The sequence below is a fragment of the Aythya ferina genome (assembly GCF_964211825.1).
Source record: "Aythya ferina genome assembly, chromosome: 5".
Classification (NCBI taxonomy): domain Eukaryota; kingdom Metazoa; phylum Chordata; class Aves; order Anseriformes; family Anatidae; genus Aythya; species Aythya ferina.
The window spans coordinates 1223981-1236058 of NC_140301.1; the positions used below are offsets into that span (position 1 = coordinate 1223981).

At 44.2% G+C, this 12078-nt stretch overlaps 1 protein-coding gene across 7 annotated transcripts in view; it reads right to left on the minus strand.

Moving 5' to 3' along the window:
• TEAD1 (TEA domain transcription factor 1) overlaps positions 1 to 3692 on the minus strand; it is a 159998-nt gene extending 156306 nt beyond the window's left edge. For 4 of the 7 annotated variants that reach the window (XM_084519846.1, XM_084519844.1, XM_084519847.1 and 1 more), the window contains exons 1-2: positions 3381 to 3691; positions 2628 to 2762 (exon numbers count right to left, since the gene is read on the minus strand). The gene's annotated coding sequence lies outside the window, so the exon portion shown is untranslated. Of the gene's footprint in view, positions 1 to 2627; positions 2763 to 3380 lie in introns of all 7 variants that reach the window. The other 3 variants (XM_084519843.1, XM_084519842.1, XM_084519848.1) reach the window with 2 other exon arrangements.
• Positions 3693 to 12078: the final 8386 nt, after the last annotated feature.

Sequence of the window (12078 nt, forward strand, 5' to 3'; positions counted from 1 at the left end):
TGAGTAAGGATTGGATCTAGCAAATCTTTTCTTCTTCAGTGAAATCACTTCAGAAAGACAAGGTGAGGTTTTAAACCATCAGTATATGGGAAGATAAAATAAATTTCAATTTCAAGAAAAAAAAAAAAAAAGATTAAAAATAGTGATATGCACTTGTGCATATGCAGTCAGAAACCATGCATTCAAAATGCAATGTTTGAAGATAATCTCACAGATAAACATCCAGAACTGTACACAAGATCTTCAGTTTTGGAAAGAAGATTAGGCACTTTCCAATAAAGTCAGATTACTTCTATGAAAATTCTTCAAACAGTGTAACCATCATACTATATGGATTGCAAACTGACAGCTATGTCATGATACACAACGTTTTCACCTTTCACTTTTTATAAAGTAAAATGTGCCAGAATTTCTCTGTAGTTCAAGAAGTCTTTATCACACTAGTGTCTGTACTGTATCTTTAAAGTTTGCTTACAATATTATCTACAAGGTTAGTTTAAAAAGAAAGAAGGAAGAATTCTTTATTCCTCTGCATGTGACTTCACTGAGCTTAACTTTTTCAGGCATGGACAAACAAAGCCTAAAAACCACTTCAGCAATATACAAAACCACTACACCATCCAGCAACAACAACAACAACACGATAGTTACAAATTACACTAAACATGTTACACACATGCTCACAGGTCTCCACACATAACAATACACTATCATTTCTCAGCTGGAAACTCACAGCGGGTCTAGTTCCTAATTAAGTTTCTGTTGTTCTTTTTTATCTGTTTAATTAAACTCCTTTAAGCAGAGTCTGTCTTTACTAAGACTCGTGTCAAATCAAAATTTTTCCTCTGCTTCACTGCTCGCGTACATCCCTCGCTCAGCACTAAGAAACTGTACAGAATATAAAACGGTAATTCAAATCTCAAGAGCTATTGCTACACTCTCCTGGGTGCAGAAGCTAATGATATTTACTTCACCAAAGCAGCCTATGTAAAATTGATGCTCAAAATACACCTAACACATGTTTAGCAATGAAGTATTTTCCAAAGGTATTTTTAGATTACTACAAAGAAAAACAGAAATAAGTCATTCACATCCCAATTTTCTGCTGGGTCAACTGATAAAATCCTGCTTTTCTTTGCAGTAGATTTATGCTATGGGTACAGAAAACACATCATGACCCAAGTAAAAAAATCAGTGTAGCGTGAAAAAAAATGTTTTAGCACCAATATAAAAAATAAATACATCTCAAAGAAGTTTGCTTTTAATCAAAAATATTTCTATAAGTTGATTTTAAAAAATCACGAGTTTAAAACGTGACCCACTTATAAAACCATCAGTTTCATGATTTAAGAACATTCACTGGATTTATCCCTGCCTTTCTTTTCCCAAATAAAGTATGTGCACATATATATATATAGATACACTCACACACAAACATGCAAGCTCCCCTCTACCCCCCGAGAAGTAATTTAATACACAGGTCTATGTCATTTTTGATAGCACCATCTTACCATCTACAATCTAATATCCCTGTAATGGTATTCCCCAACTATTTATAGAGACAGAATACATCATACATTACAGACACACATTCCCACTCTAGGGTCATATGAAGAATCCTATATAATTTTAAATTAAGTCCTAATGTAATTATAATCACTTTTGTTTTCATATTCAATTGCAGGTAGCACTTTGTTATTTATATGAATTTTCCCATAAGAGGCGTTCCCACAGAGATTTCCATATTAGATGTGCTGCATAATAACTGAACATTCGGCTAGAGAAAACAGGATTTTAATCGTATGGCTCCCAACTTTGCCATTATCTAGTTTAGATATCTCTGGAAAACCGCTATCTAGCAATACTGTGTTTCCAAACTTTATCAGCATTGAGGGAAAGCAAACAGGCTTCTGTTAGACAGGAATACAGCTGCATAGCTACTTTTTTTTCCCTGAGGCTCTGCCAATTCGGCTTACGTTTCTTACATATATAACATTTTACGTCAGAAAATGCCAGTACAACCTGACATTTCTTGGCCTTTCTTTCCCAGATAGTGTTCAACAACGAACAGTTAAAAAATATTGGGAGCCATTTACGTTAAGGAAACGCAGACAGAACTGCTCCCTAACTTTCCAGCACTTCTGGAGGTCACTTTTCATATCTCCGTATCAAAGGCAGGCACTCGTTTCGAATAAGTTAACAACTCTCCCGAGAAGCACGGGTGGCTGACATTTCATTGTTTCATAAATATTTTTATACTGTAACACCGTTCAACCTAAAACAGATTTCGAGAGGAGAAAAATCGTGACTAGGATTATGCCTAACTGAGGCAGAAACACAAACTTTTCTACTTGGTGAGAACAGAGGTTTTCTCTCTCTCTTATCTCTTTTCGTCGTTTTTTCTCAGCTGTTTGGAGGGGACTGTTTTGTTTAATTTTTGCTACAAAAGCTGCCCTGTCTAACTTTTCCCTCCCCCTTGGAAGTGTACTTCCTTTGAAACCGCTCCTTCTGCGAACAAAGGCTGCCACGGGCCCTCTGCATCAGCACTGTGAACATCTGTAGATTAGATCTCTGTAAAACGCTACGGAAAAAGAAAAAGAAAAAAAAAATAAAAATACAGTTCCTACCGGATGGAAGTTTTCCACGGACAATCTCCTCGGTGGTGGTGTAACTGCGACTTTGTCTTTTTTGGATACAATGTTTCTGCTGACTCCCGAAAATTTTCCACTTGAATGTGCAATTAACCAGCAGCAGCGGCAGCTCTGGAGAAGGAGAAGAAGCAGCGAAAAAGGACATTCCTTCCTTCATCTTTCAGCGGGAAACCCGAGGGGGGAGGCAAGCGGGGCCCGAGGCAGCGCCAGGCGCGGGGCACAGGCAGGCCGGGCCGCTCGGCAGCGCGCACCGCCGGGGGACGGCCCCGCGGGGCTGCGAGCGGCTCCGGCGAGCCCGGGGCTGCTCCCGACTTCGCGCTTCCCCGTGGCAAAAATGCGAAAAACGTCAAGGCTCGGCGCGTGTGCGCGCGGGTGTGTGTGTGCGGGCGGGCGTGAGGAGTGCGCGTGTGAGTGTGTGCGCGCCGGTGTGTGCGCGCCCGGCCGCGGCGCCGTGACTCAGGCAACTAAGTGCGAACGGCGGCGGCCAGAGGCAGCGGAGCGGCGCGGGGCGGGCAGCGGCCGCCTGTTGCGGCTCCGGCCGCGGCCCCGCAGCGGCAGCAACTCCGCCGAGCAACTTCTCCCCCCGCCTCGGCCCCTCGCCGGCCGGCCCCAGCACCTGCGGGGGCGCCGGCCCCTCGGGCCGACCCCTGCCGGGACCGGCCCCCGGCCCCCGGCCCCCCGCCCCGCCGCACAAGGCGCCGCCGTGCGCGCCCGGCGGCCGCCTCTTACCTCCGCGCCGCGGCCCCCACTCCGCGCACCGCCGGCGCGCCGCGCTCCGACGGCAAACTTCGCCCGCCGCCCCCGGGCCGCCTCGGCTATCGGCGGCCCCGCGCCTATTTTTAATCGGCCGCCCAACTATTTATACCGCGCCGCGAGCTCGCCGCGGGCCGGCGGACGGAGCCCTCGGAGGATGAGTTGCTGCCCGGCCGGCGGCGGGGCGGGCCGGGCTCCCGGCCGGGCTGCGCGGCGCCAGCGATGCCAGGAATGCGCGGAATGAGGGGAGGAATGAAATGAACGCGGGAGCGGGGCGGCCGCGGGGCGGAGCGCGGCCCGCCGCCCCCTGCGGCCGCGGGCGGGCGGGCGGGGCGGCGGGCGGGGCCTCCGCGCCGCGCTGACCTCATAGGGGAGCCCGCGGCGGGGGGGGGCCCGCGGCAGCGGCCGGTCTGGAGAGCGCAGGCCTGCCCGGGGGGTGCGCGGCCCCTGCGGGGGGGGCTCCTACGCGCAGCTACGGCCTCGCGCGGCCAAACCCCTGTCGAGCCCTGGCATGGCAGGCCTGTGCCAGGCGGCCACCTGCAGCACCCCCGGGCCCACCAGAGCCCCGAGCAGGCGGAGCACAGGAGAGCTTTGTCCGCATCACAGCCCAAATCGATGTGGACACAGCGTGGCCCAGGAGCCCAAAGGGCTTGACCTTTCTCACAAAACTGGCTCCAGCTTCGGGTTTCATGCTGCAAGTTTTGCACTGCTCAAGTTGTGAGCCTAAGTGCTGTTAGCTTACTTTACCCTTCTTGCATCTGACAAACCATTCCCCAGAAATGCTCCTGAGCATTATTACAGGTCACATCTCCCTCAGCTAACAATTTCTTACCTTATGGAAATAATCACAGTGCAGGCACAGCTGTTGTGCTTGTGAAAACTTGTATTTGCATAAGCAAAAAGGATAACTGGACACCTCGGTGCCTGTTTGTCAAATAAATTGCCTATTTTGATGTGGAAACATACATTTCTATCCACCTTTGAAAGTCTGACCAGCAGGACTCCCACTTTTGGAGATGTCAGGAAAATCACATTACAACCTCAGAAGCACCCTATGTTGGTGTTGTCTGATAACATCATACATCATGTGTAACCTCACGACACACTCAGATGGGGGCTGGCAGAATTCACAATAAGTACCCTGTATATTGTTTGTGTGTGACATTACAAAAAGATGTCAAGTTTCTCTTCGAAAATACTTGAAACATGCCCTTCTTCGTGCTTTCCCAGTACAGATCTTGTAGGGTAGCCATGCTGATAACAGTTGCTATTCTAGCCCATGACTGACTCTTGAAAACACGTTGCTTAAAGCTGACGTTGCAGTTCACATAGAGGCTGCAATTGGTTTTTTTTGTTTGTTTGTTTGTTTTGTTTGGTTGGTTGGTTGGTTGGTTGTTTTTTTTTGTCATTGTTTGTTTGTTTGTTTTTGTTTTTGTTTTTTTTTTTTCATCTTTGTGGACCAGGCACTGAGTGTGTGTGATGGGCATCACACTAATGCTATCTAATCTGTTCAAACTCAACCCTACAGAAACAGTGTGAAACAATTAATAATACCAAATTGAGTAAAAATTTGAGAAAGCATTGGCCAAAGGATTGGAAAAATGGGAGAAGGAATATATTTTAGGATATTTTTCCCTCCACCATTCCACACTGGCTGAAAAACTTTCTTTTTGAAAGCAGGCTACAAGGAACCCCCCCACTCACACACACAAATTTGTTTTTTTCTTCCCCTTCTCCTCTTCAAACTGCTCCAATACTATTGTCTAGTAAGTGTCTAAGTGCCTGTATAACTTGTGAAATTCAACCACTGCGCAGATGTCTATACTAATGCCATAATCGTTTTGAGTGCACACAAAGTTTACCAACTCTTTTCCAATACTAGAGCAGAAAAACGGGGAAAAACATTGCCTCCTGAGCCGTATACCATTGAGTTTTAACTATGTCAGTAGACTTAAACTAGAGATTAAACTAATTCTACTATGTTCATTGTATGTACAGAAATGTGGAACCCCTTTATGTGAATGGGGCATTTTTTTTTTCCATGAGGCTTGTAGAGAAAGTGCCAAGAATACTGACTCTAACTTTTATGCCTGTGCAGGGCCCAAAAAGTATCATAGCTCTGTGCACAGGGAGGAAGAATGGCAACTTTTTGGACAATAAATAAACAGTTTGAAAACTTCTTACCTCTAATAGCTTTCACAAATGACAGATGAAAAAATTGTGGGATTATGCTCACCTAATGGAAAAGAATAATTACATTTACCCGCTGCCTGCACATTTTGTTAACTGCAAGCAGCAGGGAAAGCTCACAAAATTCTGATTATGTCTCAGACTCAAATTCTGTACACTGATACTCTTCACAGTCAGGGAGGTGCTCAGGGAAGACTAGGGATCTTCCATTAATACAATGTTCATCCACCATCCAGTTTTCAACTCAAGGCAGAAATCCTGTCCTGACAGCATTTTGCTCACAGGTAACTAAAGTGATTAAACTACAAAAACTGAGGCCAAGATGGACAGCAAAGTAATATGGTGACTAAATCATGACATTTGTTGAGCCTGGCCTGTAGGCCAGTGAGCCCGAGGGGGAAAAAAAAAAAAAAAAAAAAAACAAAACAAAAAAAAAAAAACACCTTCTGAAAACTGAGAAAGGGAAACTGACAAGTATTGATCTTTCTTGCAAGAGGCTCATAGGCTCATATATCCTATGGGCTGTGATGTGATACATTATCACATCAGACCGACAAACTTAAAAAAATACATACCTGGAATCACAGTGAATTTCCAACAGAAAGAAATTGTGTACTGGGGAGATGGAGTTCTGCGTATTTTGACAGGTGAGGACTGTGGGAAGACAGCATCAGTATCGTCCAGCCCCTGCCTTTGTGCAAGCATAGGCTTCTTTGGAGGCTCTGTGGATGAAGGAGGAAGGGACACTGGAGGCACATTCACACATAGTGAGCTTGCTCTGATGAGCTGCCTGCTTGGTGTTTATTGATGAATGGCTTTATCAGACACACAGGTGCGCTGAGAATTAGAAAAGCTGAAGTAAGCGAAGGGACATGGGGACAAGTCTGGACAGGGGCTTTTCCTAGGGACAAATGCTTATCTCAGCTAGAAAGGAGAATTACAAGTGTGGAATAGGGGAGCATAGAGTAAGACAGAGAAAGCATGAGATTCAAGAGGACACCAATCAAAGAGAGGCTGAATAAAGAGAAGAGACACAGAAAAGATGAGAGAAGGGAGTGGGAGAGAAACATTTGTTATTACTGAAGGAAGGCAGGAAGGATAAAAAGAAAGTAAAAATAAAAAGGATAAAATGGAGAAAGGGAAACATGCAGAAATAAAGGAATAAATAGGACAGAAAGAACAGCTGAGGGGAAAGCCCTTGGAGAACAGGGGTGACTGTAGTTAGGAGACAAAAAATAAGTATCAGAAATAGGAGATAGCAGTGAGGAAATGGGAGTAGTTTAACAATGAATGGAATAAGGTAAGGAAGGGTAGAATATGCAATTAGAGAACAAAGGTCTGTAATACTACCAAGTTTTGCACTTGTCAGTGAAATACTTGAGAGTGAGCCCTATTGAGAGTTGGGAGGAGACAAGTGTGAACATACATGTACTTAGAGATAAGATGGATGCTGTATTGCGGCATACATATAGGAACTGCTTTTACCTTCATTAATGAGACCACCGATAGTGGAGCCGAACGGAAGAGTTGTAGTTTGCTTCCTCCTTGCCATTAGGTGTGCTGGGTTCAGGACATATAACTTACATTTCTCATCCCAGCCACCCAGATGATGCTTTTAAGTCTCCAAGAGATGAAATAGTATCCAAAGTTACAGGGTTAACAGAATAATTTACTTATTCCTGGAGTAATTAACTGGCAGGTGAAAACAAGATGGACTTTGCAAACATTAGATCCAGAGCCTCTTTTGGACTCGGAATGAATGTCAAATTTCGACAATGCTTGGATACAGCATTTTGGTTACGAGCACTGAAATTATTTTAAAACTTTGTATTTGGATTGCAGTTCAGGTTAGGAAAACTGCTAATCTCAGGAAATGCTTAAAAGCAGCACATAGATTTGGGTTAATCTATAGTGTGCAAGGAATTAAATACCCAAATCAGTGCATTGTTGAACATGCCAACAAAAATGCTATGGGTGAGCTGTAATGTAATGAAAAATAGCTCTCCATATTATAAATCTAGCTGCTGAGCTTTGTAAAGCAGCAGACAGTGCAAAGAATGAAAACAAATAACAGTTTAATAATGAATTACAATAATTGAGTCAAGAGGAAGCCAGGACATTGACTACGGTTTCAGAGCCCAACTGAGTTAAAATAGTACAGAGAGTGGAAATACGTAATTTCAGACAATTCTGGTTGCTTATTTCTAAAGGTGAACTGAGAGCTTTTTAAAATTGCATGACCAGAGTCCAGGGTTGTCTATTTCTTTCACTGATGAAATCACTAACATCAAAATGGTGTGGCTCTTGTCCTGCTTTAGAGCAAACAATATAAGCACAGCAGCCTATTCCTTCTACTGATAGCAATAATTCTTAGCACCACTGATTGAAACAAATTACTGTGAGTACCAGTTGGGTGGCTGGGCTTTTAAAAAATAATTTGCACTACAAATTTTGTAGTGTTACAGGTATTTCCTGGTGGGGAAAAAAAAGGAGAAAAATCCTATTCAAATTCCCATGGAATCTCTTTCTTGATTCATCAAAATTTCAGGTTTCTGAGCACTTCTTAGCCTACTTAATATGTAAATGGCCTATTTTATTCCTTCTCTTCACCTTGCCCCTGGTTTCTAATGGTATTTAGATGCCTAAAGATAGGCATAGGTGGTTTTTATCCTTCACTGTAACTAAGTGTCTAATTCCCTTTGATTTCAATGTTTTTAGGTAGGTAAATAGTCTGGGAAATCTCAATACTTATCCAGACAACCTAAATAATACTAGTAATAGTAATAACATAATAATAATAATAATAATAATGGTAATAACAATAAGAATAAAAGGCACCTTAATATTTATCCTAACCACCTAAGTGCTTTTATAGGTTTCCTTTGGATGGTGCTCAAAATCTACATCTAAGGAATATTTCAAAATACTTAAAAGCACCACCTGCCGTGAGATCTGTTGCACAAGGCTATTCACAAACATTCATTCATCTCACCAAAACGACTCCACAGGTGATTTCTACAGGGAGAGGAGGGAGCCAGACTTCTTTCATTCAAAAATGAATGATTTCTAGGTAGGACTTCTGCTGTCACCAAGATAGACACACAAACACCATTCATGACATCAGTTTGTCCCAGCACACCCCGTAGCAGCCCAACCAGACCTTCCCTACCTGTGTGTGGCTTGCAAGCTCCTTTCACAGACAGGCCTTGCCCTTGTCCCCTGTGATGTTACTGCTTCCAAATTATCTCGTGGCCATCTTGTCATCAATTCAAAGGGTCACAGAATCACAGAATCACAGAATCACAGAATTTCTAGGTTGGAAGAGACCTCAAGATCATCGAGTCCAACCTCTGACCTAACGCTAGCAGTCCCCACTAAACCATATCCCTAAGCTCTACATCTAAACGTCTTTTGAAGACTTCCAGGGATGGTGACTCCACTACTTCCCTGGGCAGCCTGTTCCAATGCCTCACAACCCTTTCAGTAAAGTTCTTCCTAACATCTAACCTAAAACTCCCCTGGCGCAACTTAAGCCCATTCCCCCTCGTCCTGTCACCAGGCACGTGGGAGAACAGACCAACCCCCACCTCACTACAGCCTCCTTTAATGTACTTATAAAGAGCGATAAGTTCGCCCCTGAGCCTCCTCTTCTCCAGGCTGAACAAGCCCAGCTCCCTCAGCCGCTCCTCGTAGGACTTGTTCTCCAGGCCCCTCACCAGCTTCATCGCCCTTCTCTGCACCCGCTCAAGCACCTCGATGTCCTTCTTGTAGCGAGGGGCCCAAAACTGAACACAGTACTCGAGGTGCGGCCTCACCAGAGCTGAGTACAGGGGGACGATCACCTCCCTAGCCCTGCTGGTCACACTGTTCCTGATACAAGCCAGGATGCTGTTGGCCTTCTTGGCCACCTGAGCACACTGCTGGCTCATATTCAGCCGACTATCCACCATCACTCCCAGGTCCTTCTCTGCCTGGCAGCTCTCCAACCATTCCTCTCCCAGCCTGTAGCTCTGCTTGGGGTTATTGCGCCCCAGGTGCAGGACCCGGCACTTGGCCTTGTTGAACTTCATGCAGTTGACCTCAGCCCATCGGTGCAGCCTATCCAGGTCCTCCTGCAGAGCCTTCCTACCCTCAAGCAGATCAACACACCACAGCTCTAGCTCCCATAGGCCTGGCCTGGACATCTGTCCACACTATTTGTATGGAAAGAAGCATGTTGTGTGATGGTATAGTTATTAGTTAACCTGACATTTCCTATTATACTCATTTGAGTATAAGGTAATGCATTTCTTCTTGCAACTTATGCTTGAAGGCCAAGCTTACATGGCTTTTCAGTGAAAATTTTACAGAGTAATTCGTAGTTGGTTGGGTAATGAAAAAAAAAATTACCTAAAGCTGCTGGGAAATCATAAATTGTGCATGGGTACATAGTTGGATGAGAACTACTGAATGATGTTTCTGGAATGATCATTACAGAATTTGTAGTAGTAAATATCACCATGTAAATCCCGACCTTTTTTCATCCTTCCCGGGGGAACTACAAATACTTTTTATCTAGCCTGTATTTAGGAAGACAGTTTTGGAAACAGGAGAAGGAAAAGTCATCTGGAGATGAAGAGCCGCTGAGGCTAGTGAGTGCTCTAGTCTGGTCAGAATAGCAACCCCATTGTTAATTTTAACAAAGGACAGTCTTTTCTCTCACTGCTTTTTCTCTACCGTGTTTCAGCAATGGCAAACAGTAACTGAACTGACTGTTAGTTATTTGAAATTAAAACAACTGTTTAACACTCTTAAAATTCAGAGTTCTGCAGCTTTGCAAGGTCCATCAGATGGACTGGCTGCTGTGAAGCTTAATCCTGATTGCAAATGCTCTCTTTGTTCTGGGTTTTCTGCTCATATGCCCATGACGCATTATGCCCCACAGAGAGCCAGTCAGGAAGCATTACCAGTGTCTGAAGTGCTCTGTGGAAATGACAGACCACCTCACACAGCTGTGCTGCAAGACAAGAAATGCCTTCCAAAGGTGGGGAAAAAGAAATGCACTAGTTTCATTTCATAACTGCACAGACTTAATAAATAGACGGTGACAATGGCAAGTCAGCCTAGTCAGTGAATGCACAGCTCAGGGCTGTGTGCTGTACAACACACAGGACACACACTCTGCCCACGGTGTATGTGACTGGTAAGGAGGACACGCAAGTAAATCTGAAATGCAGGTCCTCTAAATGGCCACTAAATAATTGTGTAGAAGCATGTCAAACAATGAGATGATGTAATAGACAAATGCTTATCATCAATGTAGAGAATCCTAACCTCATTTCACATGTGATTTCATCTTAGGTGACTTCACAAATACAATTACTCTACCACCTGCACAGCTTTGTATGTTTTATGTGCCTCTTTTACCCCCCAAATCCTGAAGAAATTAGCTAATTTGTTATTCTTCTTGATCAGTCCCAGATGGATAGTGTCTGTCAGCATTTCCTGATTTAGATAACACTTATCATGTTCAAGTCACTTTATAAACACAAAGCAGTTGATCTTCACACCACCCCTGTGTCCTAAGCATTAGTACTTCCTTTTTACTGACTGGAAATTGTTACAGGAAGTCAAAGCAATACTCACAGTAGCTAAAGTAACACCAGAACTCAGTACCATTCATTATTTTAACTACTCCTTACACCTCTAGCACATCACACTTTCCTGATGCAAACACATCTACCACACTACCCTTCACTATTTCTTTTTTTCTGTCCCAATGCATGAGAAAAGGCACGTACCTGAGATTAAGATTTCACCACAGGAAAATTTGGGATGCGTAGAACTAGATAAAAGTGAGAGTTAGAGGTCTGCCCCATCAGCATGAAGACACTTTGTTTGGCATAGCAGGAGGTATCCTTCTCCTGCAATTCAAGCCCCGGCTACCACCACTGAGGGTACTTCTGCTGCTGCTTTTCAAAGTTGCAGCTGGCCTCCCTGCTTTACAGTGACTACAGGAGGAAGGTAGCACTGCTGTTCATTGCCCTTCCCTATCATAAAGGTATATAAGCTTTAGTGCTTCTCATCAAGGCTGAAGGAATTTGTGTTTAATGTCCTCCTCTGAGATAAACACACTCCTCCAAGCCCCACAGAGAAAGCACTGCCTAGCAGGAGGTGTCTCTGATGCAGAGAAGGGGGTTCTCCATTCGTTGCATTTTACTGTACTCCTTGCAGGAAAAAGCATTGGGTCAGTTCTAGCTTTTCTGGGCAAGATGCTACTGGAGGTAGCCCCCAGAACTGGGAACTGAAACAGCACACAATCTCTCCTTCCCTCAAGACCAGGAGCATGGACACCAGTACATCTTTTCAAAATGAAAAGAGAAATGAGATTCATCATTTTTGTGGCCTAAGTGTAGCCCAAGCAAAAATTTTTTGTTGGCTTCATCTGAACTAGAATTAGCCATTAAGGCCTCCCTACCTTACACTTCCTGCTCATTCTGCTCCT